This window comes from Stenella coeruleoalba (genome assembly GCF_951394435.1).
Source record: "Stenella coeruleoalba genome assembly, contig: scaffold_118, whole genome shotgun sequence".
NCBI lineage: Eukaryota > Metazoa > Chordata > Mammalia > Artiodactyla > Delphinidae > Stenella > Stenella coeruleoalba.
Genome location: NW_027646071.1, coordinates 65957 through 92066, shown reverse-complemented (window position 1 = coordinate 92066; position 26110 = coordinate 65957). Strand labels below are relative to the sequence as shown.

General features: G+C 43.7%; 1 long non-coding RNA gene across 14 annotated transcripts in view; it reads right to left on the bottom strand.

Annotated features, from left to right (window-relative positions):
- LOC307181360 overlaps window positions 1–26110 on the bottom strand; it is a 968012-nt gene that overhangs the window by 885650 nt on the left and 56252 nt on the right. Inside the window, exon 4 of one of the 14 annotated variants that reach the window (XR_013826546.1) lies at window positions 22572–22657. The exons of 12 other annotated variants lie outside the window; for them this stretch is intronic. This is a non-coding gene — a long non-coding RNA (uncharacterized lncRNA). Of the gene's footprint in view, window positions 1–6772; window positions 6866–22571; window positions 22658–26110 lie in introns of those variants that run through there. One more of the 14 variants, XR_013826578.1, reaches the window with a different exon arrangement.

Here is a 26110-nt window from a genome sequence, read left to right as displayed (position 1 = left end):
GCACTTGGCCAAAAAGGGCGTATGCGTTTTTTCCTGAATATATTCAGGAAAAAACGCATACGCCCTTTTTGGCCAACCAAGCAAGCTTGCAAAGGAAATCTGCACTACAATGAAGTCTCACTTCCCCCCGGTCAAAAGGGCCATCTGAAAAAAGTGTAAAATCCAGAAAGGCAGGACAGGCCATGGAGAACTGGGAGCCTTGTTATGCTGATGGGCGGGATGTAAATTGCCAACAACCACTCGGGAGAAGTGTATGGTGTTTCCTGAAACATCTAAAAAACAAAGCAACAGAGCCTAGGGCACTTCCACTTATGGTCCTATAGCTTAGGGAATTTAAAATCAAAAAGACACAGCCACCCCAAATTTTCGAACGGCACTGTTTACAAGAACCTCGTTTACAGTACAAGTTCAACATCGCAGAAAGTGAAAAATGGATAAAGAACTTGTGGTATTTACTTACAATGCAGTATCACTCAGCAATGAAATCTGTGTCATCAGGCCCTTAGCAGCACAATGAGTGGATTCAGGTATGATGATTCTAACTGAAATAAGTCACACAGAAAAAGAAACATCATAAGATATCAGTAATACATGGAATGTAAACTTGGCTACACAGGAACTGAATTACAGAACAGAACAGGGTCTCAAATTTAGAAAACCAACTTATGCTTGCTTAAGGGTAAAGGTGAGTTGGGGTGCTGCATAAAACCAGAGATTGAAATGAGCACAGATAAAGTTCCTTAAGCCAAATATGGAATAGACAAGAGCTACTCCTTGCTCAATGAAATGGACTCAACACCGCATATTAAACGCCTAAGAATGTACCTGACTTGTAAGTATCTTAAAACCTATGGATTGCTATGTCTCCAAAAGAGAATCAAGCATGTGTACAGGGGCATAAACGCAGCAGTGATAGGATTGGAGAGGTTCGGTGAGCAAATGAAGACCCTTTGAAGTCATATTGCATGGTACCCATTCCACGGGTTTCAACTACCCAGGTTTAAGGTATTCTTCCTTCAGCTAAAACATGCATGTGGAACCTAGAGTATGATCAACCATGTGATCGGGAGACGTGTTCAAATATGTCTCAGTTTTCGTACCCTGGTACTCGGGTGCAACATTCCAGACGCTTTACTAACACTCTCCCGACTTGGAGAGTCAGTCCCTTTAACCTCCTGTTTGGTCCAGTTTGCAATTTCTGCGGAAGATGAACAGGAATAGCGAGAACCAATGGAGACTAGCTGGAGGTGTCTGGACGGGCAAATTTAACTCTCATTTCCTACCAGGAAGAGGAATTAACCAAAGGCTCAGCGTGCCATACCAGAACCAGATTAGGGCCTGAAGCCATCCTGCGGTGTTGCGGCCAGCTGAAAAGAAGGCGAGTTGAAGAAAGGAGCTCAGGGGCACTGTAATTCACAAACCTGCAGAGTTATAAATGACAGCTATCGTCCAAAAATAGACTGAAGTAAGGCTGCCAAGAGGACTTGAAAGCGGGGCAGAATTGCAGGAAACCGATTTCAGGAGGTAGACTGGAATTGCATTGAAAGCATAGGAAAAGAGGCAGAACGTCCACAATGATGCACTTGGCCAAAAAGGGCGTATGCGTTTTTTCCTGAATATATTCAGGAAAAAACGCATACGCCCTTTTTGGCCAACCAAGCAAGCTTGCAAAGGAAATCTGCACTACAATGAAGTCTCACTTCCCCCTGGTCAAAAGGGCCATCTGAAAAATGTGTAAAATCCAGAAAGGCAGGACAGGCCATGGAGAACTGGGAGCCTTGTTATGCTGATGGGCGGGATGTAAATTGCCAACAACCACTGGGGAGAAGTGTATGGTGTTTCCTGAAACATCTAAAAAACAAAGCAACAGAACCTAGGGTACTTCCACTTATGGTCCTATAGCTTAGGGAAATTAAAATCAAAAAGACACAGCCACCCCAAAGTTTGGGACGCCTCTGTTTACAAGAACCTCGTTTACAGTACAAGTTCAACATCGCAGAAAGTGAAAAATGGATAAAGAAGTTGTGGTATTTACTTACAATGCAGTATCACTCAGCAATGAAATCTGTGTCATCAGGCCCTTAGCAGCACAATGAGTGGATTCAGGTATGATGATTCTAACTGAAATAAGTCACACAGAAAAAGAAACATCATAAGATATCAGTAATACACGGAATGTAAACTTGGCTACACAGGAACTGAATTACAGAACAGAACAGGGTCTCAAATTTAGAAAACCAACTTATGCTTGCTTAAGGGTAAAGGTGAGTTGGGGTGCTGCATAAAACCAGAGATTGAAATGAGCACAGATAAAGTTCCTTAAGCCAAATATGGAATAGACAAGAGCTACTCCTTGCTCAACGAAATGGACTCAACACCGCATATTAAACGCCTAAGAATGTACCTGACTTGTAAGTATCTTAAAACCTATGGATTGCTATGTCTCCGAAAGAGAATCAAGCATTTGTACAGGGGCATAAACGCAGCAGTGATAGGATTGGAGAGGTTCAGTGAGCAAATGAAGACCCTTTGAAGTCATATTGCATGGTACCCATTCCACGGGTTTCAACTACCCAGGTTTAAGGTATTCTTCCTTCAGCTGAAACATGCATGTGGAACCTAGAGTATGATCAACCATGTGATCGGGAGACGTGTTCAAATATATCTCAGTTTTCGTACCCTGGTACTCGGGTGCAACATTCCAGACGCTTTACTAACACTCTCCCTACTTGGAGAGTCAGTGCCTTTAACCTCCTGTTTGGCCCAGTTTGCAATTTCTGCGGAAGATGAACAGGAATAGCGAGAACCAATGGAGACTAGCTGGAGGTGTCTGGACGGGCAAATTTAACTCTCATTTCCTACCAGGAAGAGGAATTAACCAAAGGCTCAGCGTGCCATGCCAGAACCAGATTAGGGCCTGAAGCCATCCTGCGGTGTTGCGGCCAGCTCAAAAGAAGGCGAGTTGAAGAAAGGAGCTCAGGGGCACTGTAATTCACAAACCTGCAGAGTTATAAATGACAGCTATCGTCCAAAAATAGACTGAAGTAAGGCTGCCAAGAGGACTTGAAAGCGGGGCAGAATTGCAGGAAACCGATTTCAGGAGGTAGACTGGAATTGCATTGAAAGCATAGGAAAAGAGGCAGAACGTCCACAATGATGCACTTGGCCAAAAAGGGCGTATGCGTTTTTTCCTGAATATATTCAGGAAAAAACGCATACGCCCTTTTTGGCCAACCAAGCAAGCTTGCAAAGGAAATCTGCACTACAATGAAGTCTCACTTCCCCCTGGTCAAAAGGGCCATCTGAAAAAAGTGTAAAATCCAGAAAGGCAGGACAGGCCATGGAGAACTGGGAGCCTTGTTATGCTGATGGGCGGGATGTAAATTGCCAACAACCACTCGGGAGAAGTGTATGGTGTTTCCTGAAACATCTAAAAAACAAAGCAACAGAGCCTAGGGCACTTCCACTTATGGTCCTATAGCTTAGGGAAATTAAAATCAAAAAGACACAGCCACCCCAAAGTTTGGGACGCCTCTGTTTACAAGAACCTCGTTTACAGTACAAGTTCAACACCGCAGAAAGTGAAAAATGGATAAAGAAGTTGTGGTATTTACTTACAAAGCAATATCACTCAGCAAAGAAATCTGTGTCATCAGGCCCTTAGCAGCACAATGAGTGGATTCAGGTATGATGATTCTAACTGAAATAAGTCACACAGAAAAAGAAACATCATAAGATATCAGTAATACACGGAATGTAAACTTGGCTACACAGGAACTGAATTACAGAACAGAACAGTGTCTCAAATTTAGAAAAACAACTTATGCTTGCTTAAGGGTAAAGGTGAGTTGGGGTGCTGCATAAAACCAGAGATTGAAATGAGCACAGATAAAGTTCCTTAAGCCAAATATGGAATAGACAAGAGCTACTCCTTGCTCAACAAAATGGACTCAACACCGCATATTAAACGCCTAAGAATGTACCTGACTTGTAAGTATCTTAAAACCTATGGATTGCTATGTCTCCAAAAGAGAATCAAGCATGTGTACAGCGGCATAAACGCAGCAGTGATAGGATTGGAGAGGTTCGGTGAGCAAATGAAGACCCTTTGAAGTCATATTGCATGGTACCCATTCCACGGGTTTCAACTCTCCAGGTTTAAGGTATTCTTCCTTCAGCTAAAACATACATGTGGAACCTAGAGTATGATCAACCATGTGATCGGGAGACGTGTTCAAATATGTCTCAGTTTTCGTACCCTGGTACTCGGGTGCAACATTCCAGACGCTTTACTAACACTCTCCCGACTTGGAGAGTCAGTCCCTTTAACCTCCTGTTTGGCCCAGTTTGCAATTTCTGCGGAAGATGAACAGGAATAGCGAGAACCAATGGAGACTAGCTGGAGGTGTCTGGACGGGCAAATTTAACTCTCATTTCCTACCAGGAAGAGGAATTAACCAAAGGCTCAGCATGCCATGCCAGAACCAGATTAGGGCCTGAAGCCATCCTGCGGTGTTGCGGCCAGGTCACAAGAAAGCGAGTTGAAGAAAGGAGCTCAGGGGCACTGTAATTCACAAACCTGCAGAGTTATAAATGACAGCTATCGTCCAAAAATAGACTGAAGTAAGGCTGCCAAGAGGACTTGAAAGCGGGGCAGAATTGCAGGAAACCGATTTCAGGAGGTAGACTGGAATTGCATTGAAAGCATAGGAAAAGAGGCAGAACGTCCACAATGATGCACTTGGCCAAAAAGGGCGTATGCGTTTTTTCCTGAATATATTCAGGAAAAAACGCATACGCCCTTTTTGGCCAACCAAGCAAGCTTGCAAAGGAAATCTGCACTACAATGACGTCTCACTTGCCCCTGGTCAAAAGGGCCATCTGAAAAAAGTGTAAAATCCAGAAAGGCAGGACAGGCCATGGAGAACTGGGAGCCTTGTTATGCTGATGGGCGGGATGTAAATTGCCAACAGACACTCGGGAGAAGTGTATGGTGTTTCCTGAAACATCTAAAAAACAAAGCAACAGAGCCTAGGGCACTGCCACTTATGGTCCTATAGCTTAGGGAAATTAAAATCAAAAAGACACAGCCACCCCAAAGTTTGGGACGCCTCTGTTTACAAGAACCTCGTTTACAGTACAAGGTCAACATCGCAGAAAGTGAAAAATGGATAAAGAACTTGTGGTATTTACTTACAATGCAGTATCACTCAGCAATGAAATCTGTGTCATCAGGCCCTTAGCAGCACAATGAGTGGATTCAGGTATGATGATTCTAACTGAAATAAGTCACACAGAAAAAGAAACATCATAAGATATCAGTAATACACGGAATGTAAACTTGGCTACACAGGAACTGAATTACAGAACAGAACAGGGTCTCAAATTTAGAAAACCAACTTATGCTTGCTTAAGGGTAAAGGTGAGTTGGGGTGCTGCATAAAACCAGAGATTGAAATGAGCACAGATAAAGTTCCTTAAGCCAAATATGGAATAGACAAGAGCTACTCCTTGCTCAACAAAATGGACTCAACACCGCATATTAAACGCCTAAGAATGTACCTGACTTGTAAGTATCTTAAAACCTATGGATTGCTATGTCTCCAAAAGAGAATCAAGCATGTGTACAGGGGCATAAACGCAGCAGTGATAGGATTGGAGAGGTTCGGTGAGCAAATGAAGACCCTTTGAAGTCACATTGCATGGTACCCATTCCACGGGTTTCAACTCTCCAGGTTTAAGGTATTCTTCCTTCAGCTAAAATATGCATGTGGAACCTAGAGTATGATCAACCATGTGATCGGGAGACGTGTTCAAATATGTCTCAGTTTTCGTACCCTGGTACTCGGGTGCAACATTCCAGACGCTTTACTAACACTCTCCCGACTTGGAGAGTCAGTCCCTTTAACCTCCTGTTTGGTCCAGTTTGCAATTTCTGCGGAAGATGAACAGGAATAGCGAGAACCAATGGAGACTAGCTGGAGGTGTCTGGACGGGCAAATTTAACTCTCATTTCCTACCAGGAAGAGGAATTAACCAAAGGCTCAGCGTGCCATGCCAGAACCAGATTAGGGCCTGAAGCCATCCTGCGGTGTTGCGGCCAGCTCAAAAGAAGGCGAGTTGAAGAAAGGAGCTCAGGGGCACTGTAATTCACAAACCTGCAGAGTTATAAATGACAGCTATCGTCCAAAAATAGACTGAAGTAAGGCTGCCAAGAGGACTTGAAAGCGGGGCAGAATTGCAGGAAACCGATTTCAGGAGGTAGACTGGAATTGCATTGAAAGCATAGGAAAAGAGGCAGAACGTCCACAATGATGCACTTGGCCAAAAAGGGCGTATGCGTTTTTTCCTGAATATATTCAGGAAAAAACGCATACGCCCTTTTTGGCCAACCAAGCAAGCTTGCAAAGGAAATCTGCACTACAATGAAGTCTCACTTCCCCCTGGTCAAAAGGGCCATCTGAAAAAAGTGTAAAATCCAGAAAGGCAGGACAGGCCATGGAGAACTGGGAGCCTTGTTATGCTGATGGGCGGGATGTAAATTGCCAACAACCACTCGGGAGAAGTGTATGGTGTTTCCTGAAACATCTAAAAAACAAAGCAACAGAACCTAGGGCACTTCCACTTATGGTCCTATAGTTTAGGGAAATTAAAATCAAAAAGACACAGCCACCCCAAAGTTTGGGACGCCTCTGTTTACAAGAACCTCGTTTACAGTACAAGTTCAACACCGCAGAAAGTGAAAAATGGATAAAGAAGTTGTGGTATTTACTTACAAAGCAATATCACTCAGCAATGAAATCTGTGTCATCAGGTCCTTAGCAGCACAATGAGTGGATTCAGGTATGATGATTCTAACTGAAATAAGTCACACAGAAAAAGAAACATCATAAGATATCAGTAATACACGGAATGTAAACTTGGCTACACAGGAACTGAATTACAGAACAGAACAGGGTCTCAAATTTAGAAAAACAACTTATGCTTGCTTAAGGGTAAAGGTGAGTTGGGGTGCTGCATAAAACCAGAGATTGAAATGAGCACAGATAAAGTTCCTTAAGCCAAATATGGAATAGACAAGAGCTACTCCTTGCTCAACAAAATGGACTCAACACCGCATATTAAACGCCTAAGAATGTACCTGACTTGTAAGTATCTTAAAACCTATGGATTGCTGTGTCTCCAAAAGAGAATCAAGCATGTGTACAGTGGCATAAACACAGCAGTGATAGGATTGGAGAGGTTCGGTGAGCAAATGAAGACCCTTTGAAGTCATATTGCATGGTACCCATTCCACGGGTTTCAACTCTCCAGGTTTAAGGTATTCTTCCTTCAGCTAAAACATGCATGTGGAACCTAGAGTATGATCAACCATGTGATCGGGAGACGTGTTCAAATATGTCTCAGTTTTCGTACCCTGGTACTCGGGTGCAACATTCCAGACGCTTTACTAACACTCTCCCGACTTGGAGAGTCAGTCCCTTAACCTCCTGTTTGGCCCAGTTTGCAATTTCTGCGGAAGATGAACAGGAATAGCGAGAACCAATGGAGACTAGCTGGAGGTGTCTGGACGGGCAAATTTAACTCTCATTTCCTACCAGGAAGGGGAATTAACCAAAGGCTCAGCGTGCCATGCCAGAACCAGATTAGGGCCTGAAGCCATCCTGCGGTGTTGCGGCCAGCTCAAAAGAAGGCGAGTTGAAGAAAGGAGCTCAGGGGCACTGTAATTCACAAACCTGCAGAGTTATAAATGACAGCTATCGTCCAAAAATAGACTGAAATAAGGCTGCCAAGAGGACTTGAAAGCGGGGCAGAATTGCAGGAAACCGATTTCAGGAGGTAGACTGGAATTGCATTGAAAGCATAGGAAAAGAGGCAGAACATCCACAATGATGCACTTGGCCAAAAAGGGCGTATGCGTTTTTTCCTGAATATATTCAGGAAAAAACGCATACGCCCTTTTTGGCCAACCAAGCAAGATTGCAAAGGAAATCTGCACTACAATGAAGTCTCACTTCCCCCCGGTCAAAAGGGCCATCTGAAAAAAGTGTAAAATCCAGAAAGGCAGGACAGGCCATGGAGAACTGGGAGCCTTGTTATGCTGATGGGCGGGATGTCAATTGCCAACAACCACTCGGGAGAAGTGTATGGTGTTTCCTGAAACATCTAAAAAACAAAGCAACAGAACCTAGGGCACTTCCACTTATGGTCCTATAGCTTAGGGAAATTAAAATCAAAAAGACACAGCCACCCCAAAGTTTGGGACGCCTCTGTTTACAAGAACCTCGTTTACAGTACAAGTTCAACATCGCAGAAAGTGAAAAATGGATAAAGAACTTGTGGTATTTACTTACAATGCAGTATCACTCAGCAATGAAATCTGTGTCATCAGGCCCTTAGCAGCACAATGAGTGGATTCAGGTATGATGATTCTAACTGAAATAAGTCACACAGAAAAAGAAACATCATAAGATATCAGTAATACACGGAATGTAAACTTGGCTACACAGGAACTGAATTACAGAACAGAACAGGGTCTCAAATTTAGAAAAGCAACTTATGCTTGCTTAAGAGTAAAGGTGAGTTGGGGTGCTGCATAAAACCAGAGATTGAAATGAGCACAGATAAAGTTCCTTAAGCCAAATATGGAATAGACAAGAGCTACTCCTTGCTCAACGAAATGGACTCAACACCCCATATTAAACGCCTAAGAATGTACCTGACTTGTAAGTATCTTAAAACCTATGGATTGCTATGTCTCCGAAAGAGAATCAAGCATGTGTACAGGGGCATAAACGCAGCAGTGATAGGATTGGAGAGGTTCAGTGAGCAAATGAAGACCCTTTGAAGTCATATTGCATGGTACCCATTCCACGGGTTTCAACTACCCAGGTTTAAGGTATTCTTCCTTCAGCTAAAACATGCATGTGGAACCTAGAGTATGATCAACCATGTGATCGGGAGACGTGTTCAAATATGTCTCAGTTTTCGTACCCTGGTACTCGGGTGCAACATTCCAGACGCTTTACTAACACTCTCCCCACTTGGAGAGTCAGCGCCTTTAACCTCCTGTTTGGCCCAGTTTGCAATTTCTGCGCAAGATGAACAGGAATAGCGAGAACCAATGAGAGACTAGCTGGAGGTGTCTGGACGGGCAAATTTAACTCTCATTTCCCACCAGGAAGAGGAATTAACCAAAGGCTCAGCGTGCCGTGCCGGAACCAGATTAGGGCCTGAAGCCATCCTGCGGTGTTGCGGCCAGCTCACAAGAAAGCGAGTTGAAGAAAGGAGCTCAGGGGCACTGTAATTCACAAACCTGCAGAGTTATAAATGACAGCTATAGTCCAAAAATATACTGAGGTAAGGCTGCCAAGAGGACTTGAAAGCGGGGCAGAATTGCAGGAAACCGATTTCAGGAGGTAGACTGGAATTGCATTGAAAGCATAGGAAAAGAGGCAGAACGTCCACAATGATGCACTTGGCCAAAAAGGGCGTATGCGTTTTTTCCTGAATATATTCAGGAAAAAACGCATACGCCCTTTTTGGCCAACCAAGCAAGCTTGCAAAGGAAATCTGCACTACAATGAAGTCTCACTTCCCCCCGGTCAAAAGGGCCATCTGAAAAAAGTGTAAAATCCAGAAAGGCAGGACAGGCCATGGAGAACTGGGAGCCTTGTTATGCTGATGGGCGGGATGTAAATTGCCAACAGACACTCCGGAGAAGTGTATGGTGTTTCCTGAAACATCTAAAAAACAAAGCAACAGAGCCTAGGGCACTGCCACTTATGGTCCTATAGCTTAGGGAAATTAAAATAAAAAAGACACAGCCACCCCAAAGTTTGGGACGCCTCTGTTTACAAGAACCTCGTTTACCGTACAAGTTCAACATCACAGAAAGTGAAAAATGGATAAAGAACTTGTGGTACTTACGTACAATGCAGTATCACTCAGCAATGAAATCTATGTCATCAGGCCCGTAGCAGCATAATGAGTGGATTCAGGTACGATGATTCTAACTGAAATAAGTCACACAGAAAATGAAACATCATAAGATATCAGTAATACACGGAATGTAAACTTGGCTACACAGGAACTGAATTCCAAAACAGAACAGGGTCTCAAATTTAGAAAAGCAACTTATGCTTGCTTAAGGGGAAAGGTGAGTTGTGGTGCTGCATAAAACCAGAGATTGAAATGAGCACAGATAAAGTTCCTTAAGCCAAATATGGAATAGACAAGAGCTACTCCTTGCTCAACGAACTGGACTCAACACCCCATATTAAACGCCTAAGAATGTACCTGACTAGTAAGTATCTTAAAACCTATGGATTGCTATGTCTCCGAAAGAGAATCAAGCATGTGTACAGGGGCATAAACGCAGCAGTGATAGGATTGGAGAGGTTCGGTGAGCAAATGAAGACCCTTTGAAGTCATATTGCATGGTACCCATTCCACGGGTTTCAACTACCCAGGTTTAAGGTATTCTTCCTTCAGCTAAAACATGCATGTGGAACCTAGAGTATGATCAACCATGTGATCGGGAGACGTGTTCAAATATGTCTCAGTTTTCGTACCCTGGTACTCGGGTGCAACATTCCAGACGCTTTACTAACACTCTCCCGACTTGGAGAGTCAGTCCCTTAACCTCCTGTTTGGCCCAGTTTGCAATTTCTGCGGAAGATGAACAGGAATAGCGAGAACCAATGGAGACTAGCTGGAGGTGTCTGGACGGGCAAATTTAACTCTCATTTCCTACCAGGAAGGGGAATTAACCAAAGGCTCAGCGTGCCATGCCAGAACCAGATTAGGGCCTGAAGCCATCCTGCGGTGTTGCGGCCAGCTCAAAAGAAGGCGAGTTGAAGAAAGGAGCTCAGGGGCACTGTAATTCACAAACCTGCAGAGTTATAAATGACAGCTATAGTCCAAAAATATACTGAGGTAAGGCTGCCAAGAGGACTTGAAAGCGGGGCAGAATTGCAGGAAACCGATTTCAGGAGGTAGACTGGAATTGCATTGAAAGCATAGGAAAAGAGGCAGAACGTCCACAATGATGCACTTGGCCAAAAAGGGCGTATGCGTTTTTTCCTGAATATATTCAGGAAAAAACGCATACGCCCTTTTTGGCCAACCAAGCAAGCTTGCAAAGGAAATCTGCACTACAATGAAGTCTCACTTCCCCCCGGTCAAAAGGGCCATCTGAAAAAAGTGTAAAATCCAGAAAGGCAGGACAGGCCATGGAGAACTGGGAGCCTTGTTATGCTGATGGGCGGGATGTAAATTGCCAACAGACACTCCGGAGAAGTGTATGGTGTTTCCTGAAACATCTAAAAAACAAAGCAACAGAGCCTAGGGCACTGCCACTTATGGTCCTATAGCTTAGGGAAATTAAAATAAAAAAGACACAGCCACCCCAAAGTTTGGGACGCCTCTGTTTACAAGAACCTCGTTTACCGTACAAGTTCAACATCACAGAAAGTGAAAAATGGATAAAGAACTTGTGGTACTTACGTACAATGCAGTATCACTCAGCAATGAAATCTATGTCATCAGGCCCGTAGCAGCATAATGAGTGGATTCAGGTACGATGATTCTAACTGAAATAAGTCACACAGAAAATGAAACATCATAAGATATCAGTAATACACGGAATGTAAACTTGGCTACACAGGAACTGAATTCCAAAACAGAACAGGGTCTCAAATTTAGAAAAGCAACTTATGCTTGCTTAAGGGGAAAGGTGAGTTGGGGTGCTGCATAAAACCAGAGATTGAAATGAGCACAGATAAAGTTCCTTAAGCCAAATATGGAATAGACAAGAGCTACTCCTTGCTCAACGAACTGGACTCAACACCCCATATTAAACGCCTAAGTATGTACCTGACTAGTAAGTATCTTAAAACCTATGGATTGCTATGTCTCCGAAAGAGAATCAAGCATGTGTACAGGGGCATAAACGCAGCAGTGATAGGATTGGAGAGGTTCGGTGAGCAAATGAAGACCCTTTGAAGTCATATTGCATGGTACCCATTCCACGGGTTTCAACTACCCAGGTTTAAGGTATTCTTCCTTCAGCTAAAACATGCATGTGGAACCTAGAGTATGATCAACCATGTGATCGGGAGACGTGTTCAAATATGTCTCAGTTTTCGTACCCTGGTACTCGGGTGCAACATTCCAGACGCTTTACTAACACTCTCCCGACTTGGAGAGTCAGTCCCTTTAACCTCCTGTTTGGTCCAGTTTGCAATTTCTGCGGAAGATGAACAGGAATAGCGAGAACCAATGGAGACTAGCTGGAGGTGTCTGGACGGGCAAATTTAACTCTCATTTCCTACCAGGAAGAGGAATTAACCAAAGGCTCAGCGTGCCATGCGAGATCCAGATTAGGGCCTGAAGCCATCCTGCGGTGTTGCGGCCAGCTCAAAAGTAGGCGAGTTGAAGAAAGGAGCTCAGGGGCACTGTAATTCACAAACCTGCAGAGTTATAAATGACAGCTATCGTCCAAAAATAGACTGAAGTAAGGCTGCCAAGAGGACTTGAAAGCGGGGCAGAATTGCAGGAAACCGATTTCAGGAGGTAGACTGGAATTGCATTGAAAGCATAGGAAAAGAGGCAGAACGTCCACAATGATGCACTTGGCCAAAAAGGGCATATGCGTTTTTTCCTGAATATATTCAGGAAAAAACGCATACGCCCTTTTTGGCCAACCAAGCAAGCTTGCAAAGGAAATCTGCACTACAATGAAGTCTCACTTCCCCCTGGTCAAAAGGGCCATCTGAAAAAAGTGTAAAATCCAGAAAGGCAGGACAGGCCATGGAGAACTGGGAGCCTTGTTATGCTGATGGGCGGGATGTAAATTGCCAACAACCACTCGGGAGAAGTGTATGGTGTTTCCTGAAACATCTAAAAAACAAAGCAACAGAACCTAGGGCACTTCCACTTATGGTCCTATAGCTTAGGGAAATTAAAATCAAAAAGACACAGCCACCCCAAAGTTTGGGACGCCTCTGTTTACAAGAACCTCGTTTACAGTACAAGTTCAACACCGCAGAAAGTGAAAAATGGATAAAGAAGTTGTGGTATTTACTTACAAAGCAATATCACTCAGCAATGAAATCTGTGTCACCAGGCCCTTAGCAGCACAATGAGTGGATTCAGGCATGATGATTCTAACTGAAATAAGTCACACAGAAAAAGAAACATCATAAGATATCAGTAATACACGGAATGTAAACTTGGCTACACAGGAACTGAATTACAGAACAGAACAGGGTCTCAAATTTAGAAAAACAACTTATGCTTGCTTAAGGGTAAAGGTGAGTTGGGGTGCTGCATAAAACCAGAGATTGAAATGAGCACAGATAAAGTTCCTTAAGCCAAATATGGAATAGACAAGAGCTACTCCTTGCTCAACAAAATGGACTCAACACCGCATATTAAACGCCTAAGAATGTACCTGACTTGTAAGTATCTTAAAACCTATGGATTGCTATGTCTCCAAAAGAGAATCAAGCGTGTGTACAGCGGCATAAACGCAGCAGTGATAGGATTGGAGAGGTTCGGTGAGCAAATGAAGACCCTTTGAAGTCATATTGCATGGTACCCATTCCACGGGTTTCAACTCTCGAGGTTTAAGGTATTCTTCCTTCAGCTAAAACATGCATGTGGAACCTAGAGTATGATCAACCATGTGATCGGGAGACGTGTTCAAATATGTCTCAGTTTTCGTACCCTGGTACTCGGGTGCAACATTCCAGACGCTTTACTAACACTCTCCCGACTTGGAGAGTCAGTCCCTTTAACCTCCTGTTTGGCCCAGTTTGCAATTTCTGCGGAAGATGAACAGGAATAGCGAGAACCAATGGAGACTAGCTGGAGGTGTCTGGACGGGCAAATTTAACTCTCATTTCCTACCAGGAAGAGGAATTAACCAAAGGCTCAGCATGCCATGCCAGAACCAGATTAGGGCCTGAAGCCATCCTGCGGTGTTGCGGCCAGCTCAAAAGAAGGCGAGTTGAAGAAAGGAGCTCAGGGGCACTGTAATTCACAAACTTGCAGAGTTATAAATGACAGCTATCGTCCAAAAATAGACTGAAGTAAGGCTGCCAAGAGGACTTGAAAGCGGGGCAGAATTGCAGGAAACCGATTTCAGGAGGTAGACTGGAATTGCATTGAAAGCATAGGAAAAGAGGCAGAACGTCCACAATGATGCACTTGGCCAAAAAGGGCGTATGCGTTTTTTCCTGAATATATTCAGGAAAAAACGCATACGCCCTTTTTGGCCAACCAAGCAAGCTTGCAAAGGAAATCTGCACTACAATGACGTCTCACTTCCCCCTGGTCAAAAGGGCCATCTGAAAAAAGTGTAAAATCCAGAAAGGCAGGACAGGCCATGGAGAACTGGGAGCCTTGTTATGCTGATGGGCGGGATGTAAATTGCCAACAGACACTCGGGAGAAGTGTATGGTGTTTCCTGAAACATCTAAAAAACAAAGCAACAGAGCCTAGGGCACTTCCACTTATGGTCCTATAGCTTAGGGAAATTAAAATCAAAAAGACACAGCCACCCCAATGTTTGGAATGCCTCTGTTTACAAGAACCTCGTTTACAGTACAAGGTCAACATCGCAGAAAGTGAAAAATGGATAAAGAACTTGTGGTATTTACTTACAATGCAGTATCACTCAGCAATGAAATCTGTGTCATCAGGCCCTTAGCAGCACAATCAGTGGATTCAGGTATGATGATTCTAACTGAAATAAGTCACACAGAAAAAGAAACATCATAAGATATCAGTAATACACGGAATGTAAACTTGGCTACACAGGAACTGAATTACAGAACAGAACAGGGTCTCAAATTTAGAAAACCAACTTATGCTTGCTTAAGGGTAAAGGTGAGTTGGGGTGCTGCATAAAACCAGAGATTGAAATGAGCACAGATAAAGTTCCTTAAGCCAAATATGGAATAGACAAGAGCTACTCCTTGCTCAACAAAATGGACTCAACACCGCATATTAAACGCCTAAGTATGTACCTGACTAGTAAGTATCTTAAAACCTATGGATTGCTATGTCTCCGAAAGAGAATCAAGCATGTGTACAGTGGCATAAACACAGCAGTGATAGGATTGGAGAGGTTCGGTGAGCAAATGAAGACCCTTTGAAGTCATATTGCATGGTACCCATTCCACGGGTTTCAACTCTCCAGGTTTAAGGTATTCTTCCTTCAGCTAAAACATGCATGTGGAACCTAGAGTATGATCAACCATGTGATCGGGAGACGTGTTCAAATATGTCTCAGTTTTCGTACCCTGGTACTCGGGTGCAACATTCCAGACGCTTTACTAACACTCTCCCGACTTGGAGAGTCAGTCCCTTAACCTCCTGTTTGGCCCAGTTTGCAATTTCTGCGGAAGATGAACAGGAATAGCGAGAACCAATGGAGACTAGCTGGAGGTGTCTGGACGGGCAAATTTAACTCTCATTTCCTACCAGGAAGGGGAATTAACCAAAGGCTCAGCGTGCCATGCCAGAACCAGATTAGGGCCTGAAGCCATCCTGCGGTGTTGCGGCCAGCTCAAAAGAAGGCGAGTTGAAGAAAGGAGCTCAGGGGCACTGTAATTCACAAACCTGCAGAGTTATAAATGTCAGCTATCGTCCAAAAATAGACTGAAGTAAGGCTGCCAAGAGGACTTGAAAGCGGGGCAGAATTGCAGGAAACCGATTTCAGGAGGTAGACTGGAATTGCATTGAAAGCATAGGAAAAGAGGCAGAACATCCACAATGATGCACTTGGCCAAAAAGGGCGTATGCGTTTTTTCCTGAATATATTCAGGAAAAAACGCATACGCCCTTTTTGGCCAACCAAGCAAGCTTGCAAAGGAAATCTGCACTACAATGAAGTCTCACTTCCCCCCGGTCAAAAGGGCCATCTGAAAAAAGTGTAAAATCCAGAAAGGCAGGACAGGCCATGGAGAACTGGGAGCCTTGTTATGCTGATGGGCGGGATGTAAATTGCCAACAACCACTCGGGAGAAGTGTATGGTGTTTCCTGAAACATCTAAAAAACAAAGCAACAGAACCTAGGGCACTTCCACTTATGGTCCTATAGCTTAGGGAAATTAAAATCAAAAAGACACAGCCACCCCAAAGTTTGGGACGCCTCTGTTTACAAGAACCTCGTTTACAGTACAAGTTCAACATCGCAGAAAGTGAAAAATGGATAAAGAACTTGTGGTATTTACTTACAATGCAGTATCACTCAGCAATGAAATCTGTGTCATCAGGCCCTTAGCAGCACAATGAGTGGATTCAGGTATGATGATTCTAACTGAAATAAGTCACACAGAAAAAGAAACATCATAAGATATCAGTAATACACGGAATGTAAACTTGGCTACACAGGAACTGAATTACAGAACAGAACAGGGTCTCAAATTTAGAAAAGCAACTTATGCTTGCTTAAGAGTAAAGGTGAGTTGGGGTGCTGCATAAAACCAGAGATTGAAATGAGCACAGATAAAGTTCCTTAAGTCAAATATGGAATAGACAAGAGCTACTCCTTGCTCAACGAACTGGACTCAACACCCCATATTAAACGCCTAAGAATGTACCTCACTTGTAAGTATCTTAAAACCTATGGATTGCTATGTCTCCGAAAGAGAATCAAGCATGTGTACAGGGGCATAAACGCAGCAGTGATAGGATTGGAGAGGTTCAGTGAGCAAATGAAGACCCTTTGAAGTCATATTGCATGGTACCCATTCCACGGGTTTCAACTACCCAGGTTTAAGGTATTCTTCCTTCAGCTAAAACATGCATGTGGAACCTAGAGTATGATCAACCATGTGATCGGGAGACGTGTTCAAATATGTCTCAGTTTTCGTACCCTGGTACTCGGGTGCAACATTCCAGACGCTTTACTAACACTCTCCCCACTTGGAGAGTCAGCGCCTTTAACCTCCTGTTTGGCCCAGTTTGCAATTTCTGCGCAAGATGAACAGGAATAGCGAGAACCAATGAGAGACTAGCTGGAGGTGTCTGGACGCGCAAATTTAACTCTCATTTCCCACCAGGAAGAGGAATTAACCAAAGGCTCAGCGTGCCGTACCGGAACCAGATTAGGGCCTGAAGCCATCCTGCGGTGTTGCGGCCAGCTCACAAGAAAGCGAGTTGAAGAAAGGAGCTCAGGGGCACTGTAATTCACAAACCTGCAGAGTTATAAATGACAGCTATAGTCCAAAAATATACTGAGGTAAGGCTGCCAAGAGGACTTGAAAGCGGGGCAGAATTGCAGGAAACCGATTTCAGGAGGTAGACTGGAATTGCATTGAAAGCATAGGAAAAGAGGCAGAACGTCCACAATGATGCACTTGGCCAAAAAGGGCGTATGCGTTTTTTCCTGAATATATTCAGGAAAAAACGCATACGCCCTTTTTGGCCAACCAAGCAAGCTTGCAAAGGAAATCTGCACTACAATGAAGTCTCACTTCCCCCCGGTCAAAAGGGCCATCTGAAAAAAGTGTAAAATCCAGAAAGGCAGGACAGGCCATGGAGAACTGGGAGCCTTGTTATGCTGATGGGCGGGATGTAAATTGCCAACAGACACTCCGGAGAAGTGTATGGTGTTTCCTGAAACATCTAAAAAACAAAGCAACAGAGCCTAGGGCACTGCCACTTATGGTCCTATAGCTTAGGGAAATTAAAATAAAAAAGACACAGCCACCCCAAAGTTTGGGACACCTCTGTTTACAAGAACCTCGTTTACCGTACAAGTTCAACATCACAGAAAGTGAAAAATGGATAAAGAACTTGTGGTACTTACGTACAATGCAGTATCACTCAGCAATGAAATCTATGTCATCAGGCCCGTAGCAGCATAATGAGTGGATTCAGGTACGATGATTCTAACTGAAATAAGTCACACAGAAAATGAAACATCATAAGATATCAGTAATACACGGAATGTAAACTTGGCTACAAAGGAACTGAATTCCAAAACAGAACAGGGTCTCAAATTTAGAAAAGCAACTTATGCTTGCTTAAGGGGAAAGGTGAGTTGGGGTGCTGCATAAAACCAGAGATTGAAATGAGCACAGATAAAGTTCCTTAAGCCAAATATGGAATAGACAAGAGCTACTCCTTGCTCAACGAACTGGACTCAACACCCCATATTAAACGCCTAAGAATGTACCTGACTAGTAAGTATCTTAAAACCTATGGATTGCTATGTCTCCAAAAGAGAATCAAGCGTGTGTACAGGGGCATAAACGCAGCAGTGATAGGATTGGAGAGGTTCGGTGAGCAAATGAAGACCCTTTGAAGTCATATTGCATGGGACCCATTCCACGGGTCTATACTCTCCAGGTTTAAGGTATTCTTCCTTCAGCTAAAACATGCATGTGGAACCCAAGTATGATCAACCATGTGAACGGGAGACGTGTTCAAATATGTCTCAGTTTTCCTCCCCTGGTACTCGGGTGCAACATTCCAGACGCTTTACTAACACTCTCCCCACTTGGAGAGTCAGTCCCTTTAACCTCCTGTTTGGCCCAGTTTGCAATTTCTGCGGAAGATGAACAGGAATAGCGAGAACCAATGGAGACTAGCTGGAGGTGTCTGGACGGGCAAATTTAACTCTCATTTCCTACCAGGAAGAGGAATTAACCAAAGGCTCAGCGTGCCATGCCAGAACCAGATTAGGGCCTGAAGCCATCCTGCGGTGTTGCGGCCAGCTCAAAAGAAGGCGAGTTGAAGAAAGGAGCTCAGGGGCACTGTAATTCACAAACCTGCAGAGTTATAAATGACAGCTATCGTCCAAAAATAGACTGAAGTAAGGCTGCCAAGAGGACTTGAAAGCGGGGCAGAATTGCAGGAAACCGATTTCAGGAGGTAGACTGGAATTGCATTGAAAGCATAGGAAAAGAGGCAGAACGTCCACAATGATGCACTTGGCCAAAAAGGGCGTATGCGTTTTTTCCTGAATATATTCAGGAAAAAACGCATACGCCCTTTTTGGCAAACCAAGCAAGCTTGCAAAGGAAATCTGCACTACAATGAAGTCTCACTTCCCCCTGGTCAAAAGGGCCATCTGAAAAAAGTGTAAAATCCAGAAAGGCAGGACAGGCCATGGAGAACTGGGAGCCTTGTTATGCTGATGGGCGGGATGTAAATTGCCAACAACCACTCGGGAGAAGTGTATGGTGTTTCCTGAAACATCTAAAAAACAAAGCAACAGAACCTAGGGCACTTCCACTTATGGTCCTATAGCTTAGGGAATTTAAAATCAAAAAGACACAGCCACCCTAAATTTTCGAACGGCTCTGTTTACAAGAACCTCGTTTACAGTACAAGTTCAACATCGCAGAAAGTGAAAAATGGATAAAGAAGTTGTGGTATTTACTTACAATGCAGTATCACTCAGCAATGAAATCTGTGTCATCAGGCCCTTAGCAGCACAATGAGTGGATTCAGGTATGATGATTCTAACTGAAATAAGTCACACAGAAAAAGAAACATCATAAGATATCAGTAATACACGGAATGTAAACTTGGCTACACAGGAACTGAATTACAGAACAGAACAGAGCAGGGTCTCAAATTTAGAAAACCAACTTATGCTTGCTTAAGGGTAAAGGTGAGTTGTGGTGCTGCATAAAACCAGAGATTGAAATGAGCACAGATAAAGTTCCTTAAGCCAAATATGGAATAGACAAGAGATACTCCTTGATCAACGAAATGGACTCAACACCGCATATTAAACGCCTAAGAATGTACCTGACTTGTAAGTATCTTAAAACCTATGGATTGCTATGTCTCCAAAAGAGAATCAAGCATGTGTACAGGGGCATAAACGCAGCAGTGATAGGATTGGAGAGGTTCGGTGAGCAAATGAAGACCCTTTGAAGTCATATTGCATGGTACCCATTCCACGGGTTTCAACTACCCAGGTTTAAGATATTCTTCCTTCAGCTAAAACATGCATGTGGAACCTAGAGTATGAAAAACCATGTGATCGGGAGACGTGTTCAAATATGTCTCAGTTTTCGTACCCTGGTACTCGGGTGCAACATTCCAGACGCTTTACTAACACTCTCCCGACTTGGAGAGTCAGTCCCTTTAACCTCCTGTTTGGCCCAGTTTGCAATTTCTGCGGAAGATGAACAGGAATAGCGAGAACCAATGGAAACTAGCTGGAGGTGTCTGGACGGGCAAATTTAACTCTCATTTCCTACCAGGAAGAGGAGTTAACCAAAGGCTCAGCGTGCCATGCCAGAACCAGATTAGGGCCTGAAGCCATCCTGCGGTGTTGCGGCCAGCTCAAAAGAAGGCGAGTTGAAGAAAGGAGCTCAGGGGCACTGTAATTCACAAACCTGCAGAGTTATAAATGACAGCTATCGTCCAAAAATAGACTGAAGTAAGGCTGCCAAGAGGACTTGAAAGCGGGGCAGAATTGCAGGAAACCGATTTCAGGAGGTAGACTGGAATTGCATTGAAAGCATAGGAAAAGAGGCAGAACGTCCACAATGATGCACTTGGCCAAAAAGGGCGTATGCGTTTTTTCCTGAATATATTCAGGAAAAAACGCATACGCCCTTTTTGGCCAACCAAGCAAGCTTGCAAAGGAAATCTGCACTACAATGAAGTCTCACTTCCCCCTGGTCAAAAGGGCCATCTGAAAAAAGTGTAAAATCCAGAAAGGCAGGACAGGCCATGGAGAACTGGGAGCCTTGTTATGCTGATGGGCGGGATGTAAATTGCCAACAACCACTCGGGAGAAGTGTATGGTGTTTCCTGAAACATCTAAAAAACAAAGCAACAGAACCTAGGGCACTTCCACTTATGGTCCTATAGCTTAGGGAAATTAAAATCAAAAAGACACAGCCACCCCAAAGTTTGGGACGCCTCTGTTTACAAGAACCTCGTTTACAGTACAAGTTCAACACCGCAGAAAGTGAAAAATGGATAAAGAAGTTGTGGTATTTACTTACAAAGCAATATCACTCAGCAATGAAATCTGTGTCATCAGGCCCTTAGCAGCACAATGAGTGGATTCAGGTATGATGATTCTAACTGAAATAAGTCACACAGAAAAAGAAACATCATAAGATATCAGTAATACACGGAATGTAAACTTGGCTACACAGGAACTGAATTACAGAACAGAACAGGGTCTCAAATTTAGAAAACCAACTTATGCTTGCTTAAGGGTAAAGGTGAGTTGGGGTGCTGCATAAAACCAGAGATTGAAATGAGCACAGATAAAGTTCCTTAAGCCAAATATGGAATAGACAAGAGCTACTCCTTGCTCAACAAAATGGACTCAACACCGCATATTAAACGCCTAAGAATGTACCTGACTTGTAAGTATGTTAAAACCTATGGATTGCTATGTCTCCAAAAGAGAATCAAGCATGTGTACAGGGGCATAAATGCAGCAGTGATAGGATTGGAGAGGTTCGGTGAGCAAATGAAGACCCTTTGAAGTCATATTGCATGGTACCCATTCCACGGGTTTCAACTCTCCAGGTTTAAGGTATTCTTCCTTCAGCTAAAACATGCATGTGGAACCCAGAGTATGATCAACCATGTGATCGGGAGACGTGTTCAAATATGTCTCAGTTTTCGTACCCTGGTACTCGGGTGCAACATTCCAGACGCTTTACTAACACTCTCCCGACTTGGAGAGTCAGTCCCTTTAACCTCCTGTTTGGCCCAGTTTGCAATTTCTGCGGAAGATGAACAGGAATAGCGAGAACCAATGGAGACTAGCTGGAGGTGTCTGGACGGGAAAATTTAACTCTCATTTCCAACCAGGAAGAGAAATAACCAAAGGCTCAGCGTGCCGTACCGGAACCAGATTAGGGCCTGAAGCCATCCTGCGGTGTTGCGGCCAGCTCAAAAGAAAGCGAGTTGAAGAAAGGAGCTCAGGGGCACTGTAATTCACAAACCTGCAGAGTTATAAATGACAGCTATCGTCCAAAAATAGACTGAAGTAAGGCTGCCAAGAGGACTTGAAAGCGGGGCAGAATTGCAGGAAACCGATTTCAGGAGGTAGACTGGAATTGCATTGAAAGCATAGGAAAAGAGGCAGAACGTCCACAATGATGCACTTGGCCAAAAAGGGCGTATGCGTTTTTTCCTGAATATATTCAGGAAAAAACGCATACGCCCTTTTTGGCCAACCAAGCAAGCTTGCAAAGGAAATCTGCACTACAATGAAGTCTCACTTCCCCCCCCCCTCCGGTCAAAAGGGCCATCTGAAAAAAGTGTAAAATCCAGAAAGGCAGGACAGGCCATGGAGAACTGGGAGCCTTGTTATGCTGATGGGCGGGATGTAAATTGCCAACAACCACTTGGGAGAAGTGTATGGTGTTTCCTGAAACATCTAAAAAACAAAGCAACAGAGCCTAGGGCACTTCCACTTATGGTCCTATAGCTTAGGGAAATTAAAATCAAAAAGACACAGCCACCCCAAAGTTTGGGACGCCTCTGTTTACAAGAACCTCGTTTACAGTACAAGTTCAACATCGCAGAAAGTGAAAAATGGATAAAGAAGTTGTGGTATTTACTTACAAAGCAATATCACTCAGCAATCAAATCTGTGTCATCAGGCCCTTAGCAGCACAATGAGTGGATTCAGGTATGATGATTCTCACTGAAATAAGTCACACAGAAAAAGAAACATCATAAGATATCAGTAATACACGGAATGTAAACTTGGCTACACAGGAACTGAATTACAGAACAGGACAGGGTCTCAAATTTAGAAAACCAACTTATGCTTGCTTAAGGGGAAAGGTGAGTTGGGGTGCTGCATAAAACCAGAGATTGAAATGAGCACAAAGTTCCTTAAGCCAAATATGGAATAGACAAGAGCTACTCCTTGCTCAACGAAGTGGACTCAACACCGCATATTAAACGCCTAAGAATGTACCTGACTAGTAAGTATCTTAAAACCTATAGATTGCTATGTCTCCGAAAGAGAATCAAGCATGTGTACAGGGGCATAAACGCAGCAGTGATAGGATTGGAGAGGTTCAGTGAGCAAATGAAGACCTTTGAAGTCATATTGCATGGTACCCATTCCACGGGTTTCAACTACACAGATTTTAGGTATTCTTCCTTCAGCTAAAACATGCATGTGGAACCCAGAGTATGATCAACCATGTGATCGGGAGACGTGTTCAAATATGTCTCAGTTTTCCTCCCCTGGTACTCGGGTGCAACATTCCAGACGCTTTACTAACACTCTCCCCACTTGGAGAGTCAGTCCCTTTAACCTCCTGTTTGGCCCAGTTTGCAATTTCTGCGGAAGATGAACAGGAATAGCGAGAACCAATGAGAGGCTAGCTGGAGGTGTCTGGACGGGCAAATTTAACTCTCATTTCCCACCAGGAAGAGGAAATAACCAAAGGCTCAGCGTGCCGTACCGGAACCAGATTAGGGCCTGAAGCCATCCTGCGGTGTTGCGGCCAGCTCAAAAGAAAGCGAGTTGAAGAAAGTAGCTCAGGGGCACTGTAATTCACAAACCTGCAGAGTTATAAATGACAGCTATCGTCCAAAAATAGACTGAAGTAAGGTTGCCAAGAGGACTTGAAAGCGGGGCAGAATTGCAGGAAACCGATTTCAGGAGGTAGACTGGAATTGCATTGAAAGCATAGGAAAAGAGGCAGAACGTCCACAATGATGCACTTGGCCAAAAAGGGCGTATGCGTTTTTTCCTGAATATATTCAGGAAAAAACGCATACGCCCTTTTTGGCCAACCAAGCAAGCTTGCAAAGGAAATCTGCACTACAATGAAGTCTCACTTCCCCCCGGTCAAAAGGGCCATCTGAAAAAAGTGTAAAATCCAGAAAGGCAGGACAGGACATGGAGAACTGGGAGCCTTGTTATGCTGATGGGCGGGATGTAAATTGCCAACAGCCACTCCGGAGAAGTGTATGGTGTTTCCTGAAACATCTAAAAAACAAAGCAACAGAGCCTAGTGCACTTCCACTTATGGTCCTATAGCTTAGGGAAATTAAAATCAAAAAGACACAGCCACCCCAAAGTTTGGAACGGCTCTGTTTACAAGAACCTCGTTTACCGTACAAGTTCAATATCACAGAAAGTGAAAAATGCATAAAGAAGTTGTGGTACTCATGTACAAAGCAATATCACTCAGCAATGAAATCTATGTCACCAGGCCCGTAGCAGCATAATGAATGGATTCGGGTATGGTGATTCTAACTGAAATAAGTCACACAGAAAAAGAAACATCATAAGATATCAGTAATACACGGAATGTAAACTTGGCTACACAGGAACTGAATTACAGAACAGAACAGGGTCTCAAATTTAGAAAACCAACTTATGCTTGCTTAAGGGGAAAGGTGAGTTGGGGTGCTGCATAAAACCAGAGATTGAAATGAGCACAAAGTTCCTTAAGCCAAATATGGAATAGACAAGAGCTACTCCTTGCTCAACGAAGTGGACTCAACACCGCATATTAAACGCCTAAGAATGTACCTGACTAGTAAGTATCTTAAAACCTATAGATTGCTATGTCTCCGAAAGAGAATCAAGCATGTGTACAGGGGCATAAACGCAGCAGTGATAGGATTGGAGAGGTTCAGTGAGCAAATGAACACCTTTGAAGTCATATTGCATGGTACCCATTCCACGGGTTTCAACTACACAGATTTTAGGTATTCTTCCTTCAGCTAAAACATGCATGTGGAACCCAGAGTATGATCAACCATGTGATCGGGAGACGTGTTCAAATATGTCTCAGTTTTCCTCCCCTGGTACTCGGGTGCAACATTCCAGACGCTTTACTAACACTCTCCCCACTTGGAGAGTCAGCGCCTTTAACCTCCTGTTTGGCCCAGTTTGCAATTTCTGCGGAAGATGAACAGGAATAGCGAGAACCAATGAGAGGCTAGCTGCAGGTGTCTGGACGGGCAAATTTAACTCTCATTTCCCACCAGGAAGAGGAAATAACCAAAGGCTCAGCGTGCCGTACCGGAACCAGATTAGGGCCTGAAGCCATCGTGCGGTGTTGCGGCCAGCTCAAAAGAAAGCGAGTTGAAGAAAGGAGCTCAGGGGCACTGTAATTCACAAACCTGCAGAGTTATAAATGACAGCTATCGTCCAAAAATAGACTGAAGTAAGGCTGCCAAGAGGACTTGAAAGCGGGGCAGAATTGCAGGAATCCGATTTCAGGAGGTAGACTGGAATTGCATTGAAAGCATAGGAAAAGAGGCAGAACGTCCACAATGATGCACTTGGCCAAAAAGGGCGTATGCGTTTTTTCCTGAATATATTCAGGAAAAAACGCATACGCCCTTTTTGGCCAACCAAGCAAGCTTGCAAAGGAAATCTGCACTACAATGAAGTGTCACTTCCCCCCGGTCAAAAGGGCCATCTGAAAAATGTGTAAAATCCAGAAAGGCAGGACAGGCCATGGAGAACTGGGAGCCTTGTTACGCTGATGGGCGGGATGTAAATTGCCAACAACCACTCGGGAGAAGTGTATGGTGTTTCCTGAAACATCTAAAAAACAAAGCAACAGAACCTAGGGCACTTCCACTTATGGTCCTATAGCTTAGGGAAATTAAAATCAAAAAGACACAGCCACCCCAAAGTTTGGAACGGCTCTGTTTACAAGAACCTCGTTTACAGTACAAGTTCAACATCGCAGAAAGTGAAAAATGGATAAAGAAGTTGTGGTATTTAGTTACAAAGCAATATCACTCAGCAATGAAATCTGTGTCATCAGGCCCTTAGCAGCACAATGAGTGGATTCAGGTATGATGATTCTAACTGAAATAAGTCACACAGAAAAAGAAACATCATAAGATATCAGTAATACACGGAATGTAAACTTGGCTACACAGGAACTGAATTACAGAACAGAACAGGGTCTCAAATTTAGAAAACCAACTTATGCTTGCTTAAGGGGAAAGGTGAGTTGGGGTGCTGCATAAAACCAGAGATTGAAATGAGCACAAAGTTCCTTAAGCCAAATATGGAATAGACAAGAGCTACTCCTTGCTCAACGAAATGGACTCAACACCGCATATTAAACGCCTAAGAATGTACCTGACTAGTAAGGATCTTAAAACC